Source organism: Trachemys scripta, chromosome 1, assembly GCF_013100865.1.
Source record: "Trachemys scripta elegans isolate TJP31775 chromosome 1, CAS_Tse_1.0, whole genome shotgun sequence".
Lineage (NCBI taxonomy): Eukaryota > Metazoa > Chordata > Testudines > Emydidae > Trachemys > Trachemys scripta.
In genome coordinates this window covers 237,008,055-237,018,382 of record NC_048298.1, presented here as the reverse complement: position 1 = coordinate 237,018,382, position 10,328 = coordinate 237,008,055, and the positions used below count along the sequence as shown (strand labels likewise).

Below are 10,328 nucleotides of genomic sequence, written 5' to 3'. Positions count from 1 at the left end.
TTGTAGTTATGTTCCTGAAAAATGTGACTTTAAGCGAAATGATGTTAAGTGAATCCAATTTCCCCATAAGAATTAATGTAAATGGGGGGGTTAGGTTCCAGGGAAATTTTTTTCACCAGACAAAAAACTACATATATATATATATATATATATATACACACACACACACACACACACACACACACACACACACACAGAGTAAATGTTTTAAACAAACAATTTAATACTGTTCACAGCTATGATGATTGTGAAGCTTGGTTGAGGTGATGAAGTTAGAGGGTGGAAGAGGGTGAGATATTTCCCAGGGAATGCCTTGCTGCTAAATCAGTGGGTCTCAAACTTTTGTACTGGTGACCCCTTTCACATAGTAAGCCTCTGAGTGCGACCCCCCCATATAAATTAAAAATACTTTTTTATATATTTAACACCATTATAAATGCTGGAGGCAAAGCAGAATTTGGGATGGAGGCTGACAGCTCGTGACCCTCCATGTAATAACCTCATGACCCCCTGAGGGGTCCCGACCCCGAGTTTGAGAACTTCTCTGCTAAATGATGAACTAGCACTCGTCTGAGTCCTCAAGGGTTAACACATTATTGTTAATGTAGCCTCTCATTCTACAAGGCAGCAGGAATGGAGAGGAGGGGAGATATCATAGCAGACAGAGACAGACACACACCTTGTGTATGGGAGAGAGAGAGAAATGCACACTGCCCCTTTAAGTAAGCTGACCCACTCTTAAGTGCATTGTCTTTTTAAGTGGATCAGGAAGTTGAGACAGCAGCTGCTGCCCCAGCCTCTCTCTCCCGAGTCCCCACCCTTCTCTATATGGAGAAGAAGGGGTAAGCGGGGTGTAGGAGCAGGGGAGAGGGGGCACCTGACATTAGCCCCCACCTTCCCCTCCCCCTCCTGCACAGCAAGCAGGAGTCTCAAGGAGCAGCTCCAAGGCAGAGGGCAGGAGCAGCACATGGCAGTGGGGGGAGGGATAGCTGCAATTGCTAGCCTGCTGGCAGCTGCTGCACAGGGAACTTAGAGGAGCGGGGAGTGATAGGGGGAGCTGATAGGGGGGCTGCTGGTCCACCCTGGTTCCAAGCCCCCACCAGCTAGCTGCAACGGGCTGCTCTTCCTGCAAGCAGTGGACAAAGCAGGCAGCTGCCAAATGACGTTAGAAGGGAGCATTGCACAACTTTAAACGAGCACATTCCCTAATTGATCAGCAATGTAACAACGAAAATACGTTAACCAGGACGACTTTAAGTGAGGAGTTACTGTATCAGGGAAAAGGTTATGACCTGCTGAAAATCACTGTTCTATCTAAATATGTATATCATTAGTGCATATGAAGTTATGAGATTGTGTAGTATGGTTGTCACTAAAACATGCTGTAAGTTGGGGAATCGGCCAGATATTAGCTCCCCAAAGACAACAGCAAGGAAAGTAACCAACACCCTGATGGGTTTCGAACAACCATCAACAGCCATTGTCCAGCAAGGGAGCTACACAAGGCCACACCAGGGGAATTGCTCAACCTTGCCTGGGGACTCAGCAATGCCCACCAGACATGCCTGGACTTGTGTTCTCCAGGCATATGGGACTAAGGGAATAAAACAGAATACAATGGCCCCATGCTTGGTCTTTTCTCTTTTCCCCACCTATGCTGCAAGCAACAAGGACACTCAGAAGACTGAAGACTCCAACAGAGGAGACTGGCCCAGGTTTCAAAGGTGAAACCTGTATATTATGAACTGCAGTATCCACTGGGATGAGAAAAATTGCTTAATCTAGATGTTGCCCAATCTAATAGGGTTGAGAGTTTAGACTGCATGCTTATATTTTATTTTTATTTTGATAACCACTCTGACTTTTTGCCTATCACTTATAATCACTTAAAATCTATCTTTTGTAATCAATAAACTTGTTTTACTGTTTATCTTTACCAGTGAGTTTGCCTGAAGTGTTTGGTAAATTGTTCAGGTTTACAAAGGTCGGTGTATATCCACTTTCCATTGATGAAGTAGTGAACTAATTAATAAACTCGCACTGCTCATCTTGAGCTGTGCAAAATGGTATATTCCTGAGGGGAGCTGGGGGTATTTGGCTGGTACCTTTCTCTGTGTGATTCATGTGTGGCTCTGGGAGCATTTGTGCAATCTAGCTGGATGTGGGGCTCCACATGCTGTTGTGCTGAGTGATAACAGCTCCTGGAGGGGTTTGCTGCTTGTCATTAACAAAGCATTGTGAGAGACAGCCCAGGCTGGAGAGATAAGGGGGCACAGTGGTTCCACAGCCCCAGGTTGTACCCCAGGGATCCCATCACAATCACCCATCACTGTTGGGTCCTGGAAATAATCCAAGTGGGATACTGAATTCAGTTGAAAGCCCTCCCTCCCCATTCATCCTCCCTGTTCATTTTCAGGGACTCCTCTCATGAGAGACTATTACAACAGGATGTTGAGAGCCTTCTTACTCCAAGACCAACAGAAGAAGTGCCTCTTTAATACAAGGGAAAAGGTATTTATTCCTGTTACTTTTTAATTCCCAAGAAAAAAAGGAGAATGGCATCTTATTCTGGATTTAAGGGAACTCAAAACCTTTATTCATTATATCTAGCTCAGAATGGTGAGCTTTGCCTCAATTATCTCATCTCTAGTTCTTCTTCGAGAGATGTCCCTGTGGGTGCTCCACTCTAGGTGTTGGTGCGTCCCTGCGCCTTCACTCGGAGACTTTTCGTAGCAGTACTCGTACTGGCCACACATGCGCAGAGGCTGCCCCCCGCAGTGAGTCTAGGATAATAGTGCGCATGCTTGGCCAATCTCCTCAGTTCCTTCTCTACCGTCCCCGGCCTGAGACGGAGCTCAGCAGACTCGTTAGGAAATCCCTCACTTCGTTACTATTACCTGTTCTAGTAGTTAGTTTGTTGTCACCTTTTCAATTCACTCAGACAGCAGATCTATTGGTCTCACCTATTCTGCAGTCTCCCCTGATAAATGCCTGTTTTTCTCCAATGCTGGATTCAGGATCAGAACCACCTTCCTCCAGTGAGGAGGAAACTGATCCACAGGCAGTTTTTCTCCTTCTCAAGACTCCCAGACCCAGATCAACAGGGGTTACAAAAAAACTACCTCAGCCTGTCCTCAGTATCCTGCCCCAGGGGAGTGAACCCTTGGATGACAACACCTATGCCCTACCCACCACCTTGGCAATGTTGGGCACCATGGGCATCGTACCCCCGAGAACACATGCGCTACGGCACTTCGACCAGGCACAACACCGGTTTAGCACTGCCTCGTGACGGACCTGCCAGTGACATAAGATACCAGGCAGCACCGTCACATTCCCAGGAGCAACTGAGTCCTGCTCCTATTCCAGCAGAGTCCGACGTAACACTTGAGGAAGCCTTACTTCCCCTTCCTCCAACCCCGTCGGATGACTATGCCAAATTCCAAGACCTCTTTAAAAGAGCTGCAGGTGACTTGAAAATTAACTTAGAGGAAGTCACTGAACAACGGCATGAACTAAGACATTTTGCAGCCCTCTTCTTCCTCTAGAGTGGCATTACCAATCAACATAGCCCTTTTAGAACCCGCTAAATCCATCTGGCAGAATCCAGCCACTAGCCTACCTACCTGTAAACAAGCGGACAGGAAGTACTTCATTCCTTCAAAGGGCTCTGAATTCCTTTTTACCCATCCAGTGCCAAACTCATTGGTAGTGGACACAGCAAACCAGAGGGCCAAATAACAGTACGCCCGCTCCACCCCAGCCAACTAGGACAGTAAACGCCTGGACCTCTTCGGCCGTAAAGTATATGCATCCTCGACGCTACAATTTCGCATAGCTAATTATACCGCAGTCCTTGCAAAATATGACCACAAAAACTATAATAAATTCATGGATTTTATTGATCACATCCCAGAAGAGAAGAAACAACAATTCACAGCTCTGGTTTCCGAGGGACAAACCATATCACGCACCGCTCTCCAAGCGGCCCTCGATGTAGCTAACACTGCAGCAAGGTCGACCGCCACAGCAGTGGTCATGCGACGAGGTTCATGGCTCTCTTCCTCCTTCTTCCCTCGAGAGGTCCAGAGCACCATTGAAGATCTTCCCTTCGACGGGGGAAAAACTTTTTGCCTCCACCACAAACGACATGCTGCATTCGATGAAGGACGCAAGAGCAACCCTCCGGTCCCTAGGCCTCCAGCCACCTGTGACCAGAAGACGACAATATAGATATCAACCTTATCACCGACCACGCTACCCCACATTTTCACAACACTCCTATAGACCACAGGAACAACAACAGCAACAACGATGCCAAAGACCAAGATTCCAGCGTCGTCGTCCTAATTCTACAGGGGCGCTGCAACCCCCTCCAACTAATAGGCAGATTTGAAGCATTGGTCGAGGGTTTAGAAAACAGCGTTCCCACTTCAGCCGGCACACCTATCTTTGGACACCGCCTACGACCATTCTCTCATCAATGGCAGAAAATTACATCCGACAAATGGGTCATAGAGGTAGTTACAATTGGATACGCCATCCCCTTCCTCTCCCTCCCTCCCACCCACCCACCCTCCCCGTCCCTCTTCAGGGACCCATCTCACGAGCAACTACTCTTCCAAGAAGTGCAGCATCTCCTTCAACTGGGAGCAGTAGAAACTGTGCCAGAACGACACAGAGGGAAGGGTTTTTACTCCCATTATTTCTTAACAGAGAAGAAAAATGGGGGATGGCGACCAATCCTCGACCTCAGGTGGCTCAACAAATTTGTCAAAAAGCAAAAGTTCAAGATGGTCACTCTCACCACTATAATCCCAGCGCTGGAGCACGGCGACTGGTTTTCAGCCCTCGACCTACAGGATGCCTATTTTCATGTGACTATACACCCGTCCCACAGACGATTCCTACGCTTTACTCTCGGCTCCACACATTTCCAATACAGGGTTCTCCCTTTCGGACTGTCCACGGCCCCCCGTGTGTTTTCCAAGATCCTAGCCGTAGTTACAGCCTACCTCAGAAAACAAGGGGTCGTAATATTTCCTTACCTAGACGATTGCCTCCTCAAAGCTTCAACGTTCGACGAAGCTCTCCGATCCATACGGCTTACCATCGATTGTTTCCTATCTTTAGGCCTGCAAGTAAACAAAAACAAATCCACATTATACCCCACCCAACATCTGGAGTTCATAGGGGCATACCTCGACTCCCGGACGGGGTTGGCATCTCTCCCACCAGCTCGCTTCAATTCTATAAGTCAACTAGCCACAAGGATTCGCAACAGTCCCCAGGTGACTGTCCGGGACTGCCTACAAATACTAGGTCACATGGCCTCGTGCACCTCCGTCATTCAAAATGCACGTCTATATATGAGGTGCTTCCAAGCGTGGTTGGCCACGGTGTACAGACCGAATGTGCACCCTCTAAACAAGACTCTCTCCATACCTGCCGAGTCAAAGATTCTCTACAGTGGTGGACAATTCACTCCAACCTCTGCTCTGGAGTCCCCTTTCTTCAGCAGGCTCCATCCCTCATACTGACGACCGATGCATCTCTGACAGGATGGGGTGCACACATGTCTCACCACACAGCCCAGGGGCTTTGGTCTTCAACCGAGACCTCTCTCCATATAAATGTCCTAGAACTTCGAGCCATTCGCAATGCGTGCCATCAATTCCTACCACTGATCAAGAACCAACACGTACGCATAATGACAGACAATATTGCATGCATGTTCTACGTGAACAGGCAGGGGGGAGCTCGATCCCAGTCCCTGTGCACAGAGGCTATGAAACTCTGGAACTGGTGCATTGCGAACAACATCCGGGTATCAGCGGCCTACCTTCCTGGAGTGATGAATACCACAGCGGACGAGCTAAGCAGACGTTTCCCGTGGGATCACGAATGGGAATTAAACGAGCACATCATTCGCGACATATTCCGCATTTGGGGCTACCCAGTAATAGACCTCTTTGCAACTGCAAAAAACAAGAAATGTCCCAATTTTTGCTCCAGAGCAGGGCTAGGCAAACATTCCCTAGGAGACGCATTCATGATCCCATGGCACCAAAACTTACTGTATGCGTTTCCCCCGATACCGGTTCTGAACAGGGTCCTGATAAAAATACGAACAGATGGAGCCAAAGTGATCCTAATTGCCCCATCATGGCCCAGACAGCCCTGGTTTCCGTTTCTTACCAAAATGTCCATTCGACCACCAATCCCCTTGCCTCTCATTCCGAACCTCCTATCACAACAACACGGCCGTTTTCTCCACCCCAACTTATCCATGCTCCACCTCAAAGCATGGTTCCTACATGGTTCTCCCAAAATGAACTAGATTGTTCTGAACAAGTTCAAAGAGTGCTCCTGCATAGCAGAACACAATCTACTCGCACCACCTATCTATGTAAGTGGAAACGATTCACACACTGGTGTTCAACTAAACAACTTAGTCCCACGTCAGCACCTCTTCCGCTCATACTTGACTACCTGTTGGACCTTAAGCAATCCGGCCTTTCTTCCAGTTCCATCAGGGTCCATTTAGCTGCTATTACAACTTTTCATGACAAAATTGAGGGTACTTCCGTATTTGCTCATCCTATCACCAAGCGCTTCCTCAAGGGACTCCAAATCCTATACCCAGACATAAAACCACCCACCACCCCGTGGGACCTTCATCTAGTTCTCTCTTGCCTAATCCAACAACCATTTGAACCCCTAGCCACGTGTTCCCTTTTACACCTTTCGATGAAAACAGCATTTTTAGTGGCAATTACCTCCGCCAGGCGGGCAGGAGAAATAGCAGCTCTCATGGCAGACCCACCATATACGATATTTTTCAAAGACAAGGTTACCCTCAGGTTACACCCCAATTTTCTTCCTAAAGTACACTCCTCGTTCCACATTAATGAGCCGATTCACTTACCAACCTTTTTCCCGAAGCCACATGCGAACTCGTTCGAAGCCTCAATGCATACACTAGATGTACGCAGGGCCTTGTCCTTCTATTTGGATAGAACCAAACCTTTTAGAAATTCTTCCAGACTTTTTGTTTCCATCGCGGAGCGTTCCAGAGGTACACCTATTTCTACCCAGAGACTTTCAAACTGGATTTCTCAGTGCATCCGGTTGTGCTATCAGATGAAGAAAGTTACACCTCCAGACGGCATCAGAACACACTCCACTAGATCTATGGCTGCCTCTGTAGCATTCTTACGCAAAGTTCCCCTGGCTGATATCTGTAAAGCAGCTACCTGGTCCTCTGAGCACACTTTTGTTAAACACTATGCCCTTACTCAAGGCCCTCTATCTGATATACGTTTGGGCAGGGCTGTACTATCAACGGTGTTCCTATCAGATCCGAAGTCCCTACCTCCTTAAGATACACGGCTTTTAAGTCACCTAGAGTGGAGCACCCACAGGGACATCTCTCGAAGAAGAAGAGGAGGTTACTCACCCTGTGCAGTAACTGACGTTCTTCGAGATGAGTGTCCCTGTGGGTGCTCCACTACCCACCCTCCTCCCCTCTACTTCGGAGTTGGGGTAGCCTCCGTTGTAGAGAAGGAACTGAGGAGATTGGCCACGCATGCGCACTATTATCCTAGACTCACTGCGGGGGGCAGCCTCTGCGCATGTGTGGCCAGTACGAGTACTGCTACGAAAAGTCTCCAAGTGAAGGCGCAGGGACGCACCAACACCTAGAGTGGAGCACCCACAGGGACACTCATCTCGAAGAACGTCAGTTACTGCACAGGGTGAGTAACCTCCTCATCTTCAGAGATGAGATGCAAGGCTGGATGAAGTCCATATACCTTTCCAGCAGTTATCTTAACAATATTCCTTATTCCTCTACATGTTCTAAAATTCTTAGATTGGTGGAAAATCCCTGATCAGGTATGCAAAGGTGTCCCATTTTTTCTCCCCCACTTCCCTCAAAGACAGTAGTGACAGATTCCTCCAACCTTGGCTGGGGAGCATACCTAGAACATCAATGTTGGTCTGCGGTCTTGAGAGGATACCACATAAATATGTTAGAACTCAGAGTGATTTGTTGTTTCTACCTTTGATTCAAGGCAGGACGATGCAGGTGATGATATACACCATCACAGCAATGTTCTGTATGAACAGATAAAGAGCAGGACCATTTTCTCTGTATGAAGAAGCAGCCTGCCTGTGGAATTGAGGCATCTGTTACCACATCAGCCTGACATCTGTGTACCTATCAGGACTAAAGAACACTCTAGCAGATGGCCTGAGCAGGTAGTTTTCAGATTACCATGACTTGACAATAAAGGACTCTATCATTCTGAAAGGTTTTTGAAAGTGGGACCAGCCCCACGTGGACTTATTTGCTACAGAAACAAAGAAAAAATTACCCATCTTTTTACTCCAGGGGAGTCCCAAGTCCAGAAGCCCTCTCAGATACATTCCTCACTCCTTGGACACTGCATTGAATGTATGCATATTTCCCAGTTCCTCTTACACTGAGGGTTTTAAGGAAACTCAAATAAGAATCTGTGGTAATGATCCAGATAGCACCAGATTGGCTCAGACAATTCGGATATCAAGACCTCATGAGAGTCAATTCAACTTCCAAAACTTTGCCAGTAAGTCCAGACATAGTCTCCCTGATCATCTTGCATCTGAAGCTGACCTCTCTATGGCTCATAGCCTGACTGTAGGCTGGCAGACTCCCATGAAGAGAGCTTGTTCTAAGGATGTCAAAAATATTCTCAAACAAAGTAGAAGGGAATCTAAAAAAATCACCTATGCAGCAAAGCAGGAAAAGTTCTGCCTTTGGGCACAGCAACACAGTATTTCTCCAACAGAATTAGATGATCCTAATATTCTGGGCTACGTAACATAATTTAAAAGATCAGGACTTTCTATCAGGGTGTACCTGGCAGTTATATCAGTGTACCTTCCTCTGATACAGAACCACAGAGTTTTCACATCATACAGTGGCTAGATTTCTTAAAGGCCTCAGACATGTGTTCTCACCTTTTACCCTCTTGGGATCTCAGTATGGTTCTAGCTGTGTTGGTGGATCTTCCCTGTGAGCACCTGACATAGTGACGGGCTGAAGGGATGAGTTATCTGATTCTGCTAGAGTCCGTCACACGTATCTATACTGCTACCCCAGAGGTAAGTTCAGTATTACCAGCCCCAAGTATTCACAGTCAGGAGTTGCCCCTCCTGATTTTTTTTTTAATATTACAAACTTGGAGTTCTTTTTATTTGACTCCTGGGTTCTGAACATCTAAGGTATACACTGGGCATGCTTTCAAACTTTTCTCTGCAGCCAGAAGGGGTCAAAACCTGTTGTTTTGTTTTAAATAAAAGTTGAGGTGCTCAAATAATCCCTTTACTTCAGGAACTGAGGCTTAAAAAGACACCAAATAGCACAAGACTCAATAATAAAATTGCAAGCGTTGGCAATGCTGTAACTAGCCCTGCAATTCATAAAAATACTTTAAGAACATGTCTCACATGCTCTGTTGTACCAAGTTTCTTGAGTCTCAGGTGGCTCTGCAGTCATGACCCCCACAGTATAGGCTGGGAGCTGCTCTAACTTCTACAAGGGTACAGTATCTAAGTGGCCATATGACAGCTGAGCATATCAGCCACAACCCTTTCCTACCCATGACTCATGCCAAGTGCTAGGGCTAAATGGAGATGGTGGTTTGGGGGGCTGGCCACACCTGCTCTGTGCCAGCTGAGAGCTCTGTCACACCAGGGGAACTATCAGCTGGCCAGATCTGCCTGCTTTAGGGTGCCAGGGTTTTTGCATTGGAATGAAACAGATTGCACCAAAATCACAGATATTTTCAAAAAATGTGCACGAGAAAGGACAGCCCAAGGTTTTCTGAAAAGGCTTCATCCCCTGTCCCACCTCCACCTTTGTTCAAAGGACACAAGATGAGCACGCTCTTACAGTGTCAATATGCTCTGTTTATTTTTTAATCTACATATCTACAGTAAATGGACTTAATTTTTTTCTGAGAAATTTAGCCTCCCCCCTTGGTTATATTTATGAGAAACTGTTTTTCTTTAGATGGCAGAATAAATGAAATAGGTTTCCCAGTCCTTGATCCACTCCTCTCTTAAGCATATGCTTCCCAAGGGTTTTTATTATTATTATTATTATTTCCCCTGGTAGGTCCTTGTTAAAATCTTCAGGCGCATTCCCATTGCTATGCAAAGACTCTGCTGGCTGAACTTGTTTTTGCCCCTGCTCAGACTAGCCAGAAAGAACAGCTGCTTGTCTGTTGCCAAGCAACAGCAGTAGGCTCATACTACACCAGCTGACTTGCGCTGAAAATGAG

At 46.8% G+C, this 10,328-nt stretch overlaps 1 long non-coding RNA gene across 1 annotated transcript; it reads left to right on the top strand.

The window, feature by feature from the left end:
• Nucleotides 1–2,424: 2,424 nt before the first annotated feature.
• LOC117870761 lies at nucleotides 2,425–8,871 on the top strand. Its single transcript, XR_004644031.1, has 2 exons — nucleotides 2,425–2,511; nucleotides 8,076–8,871. It is a non-coding gene; the product is annotated as an uncharacterized LOC117870761 (long non-coding RNA).
• The last annotated feature ends 1,457 nt before the right edge of the window (nucleotides 8,872–10,328 follow it).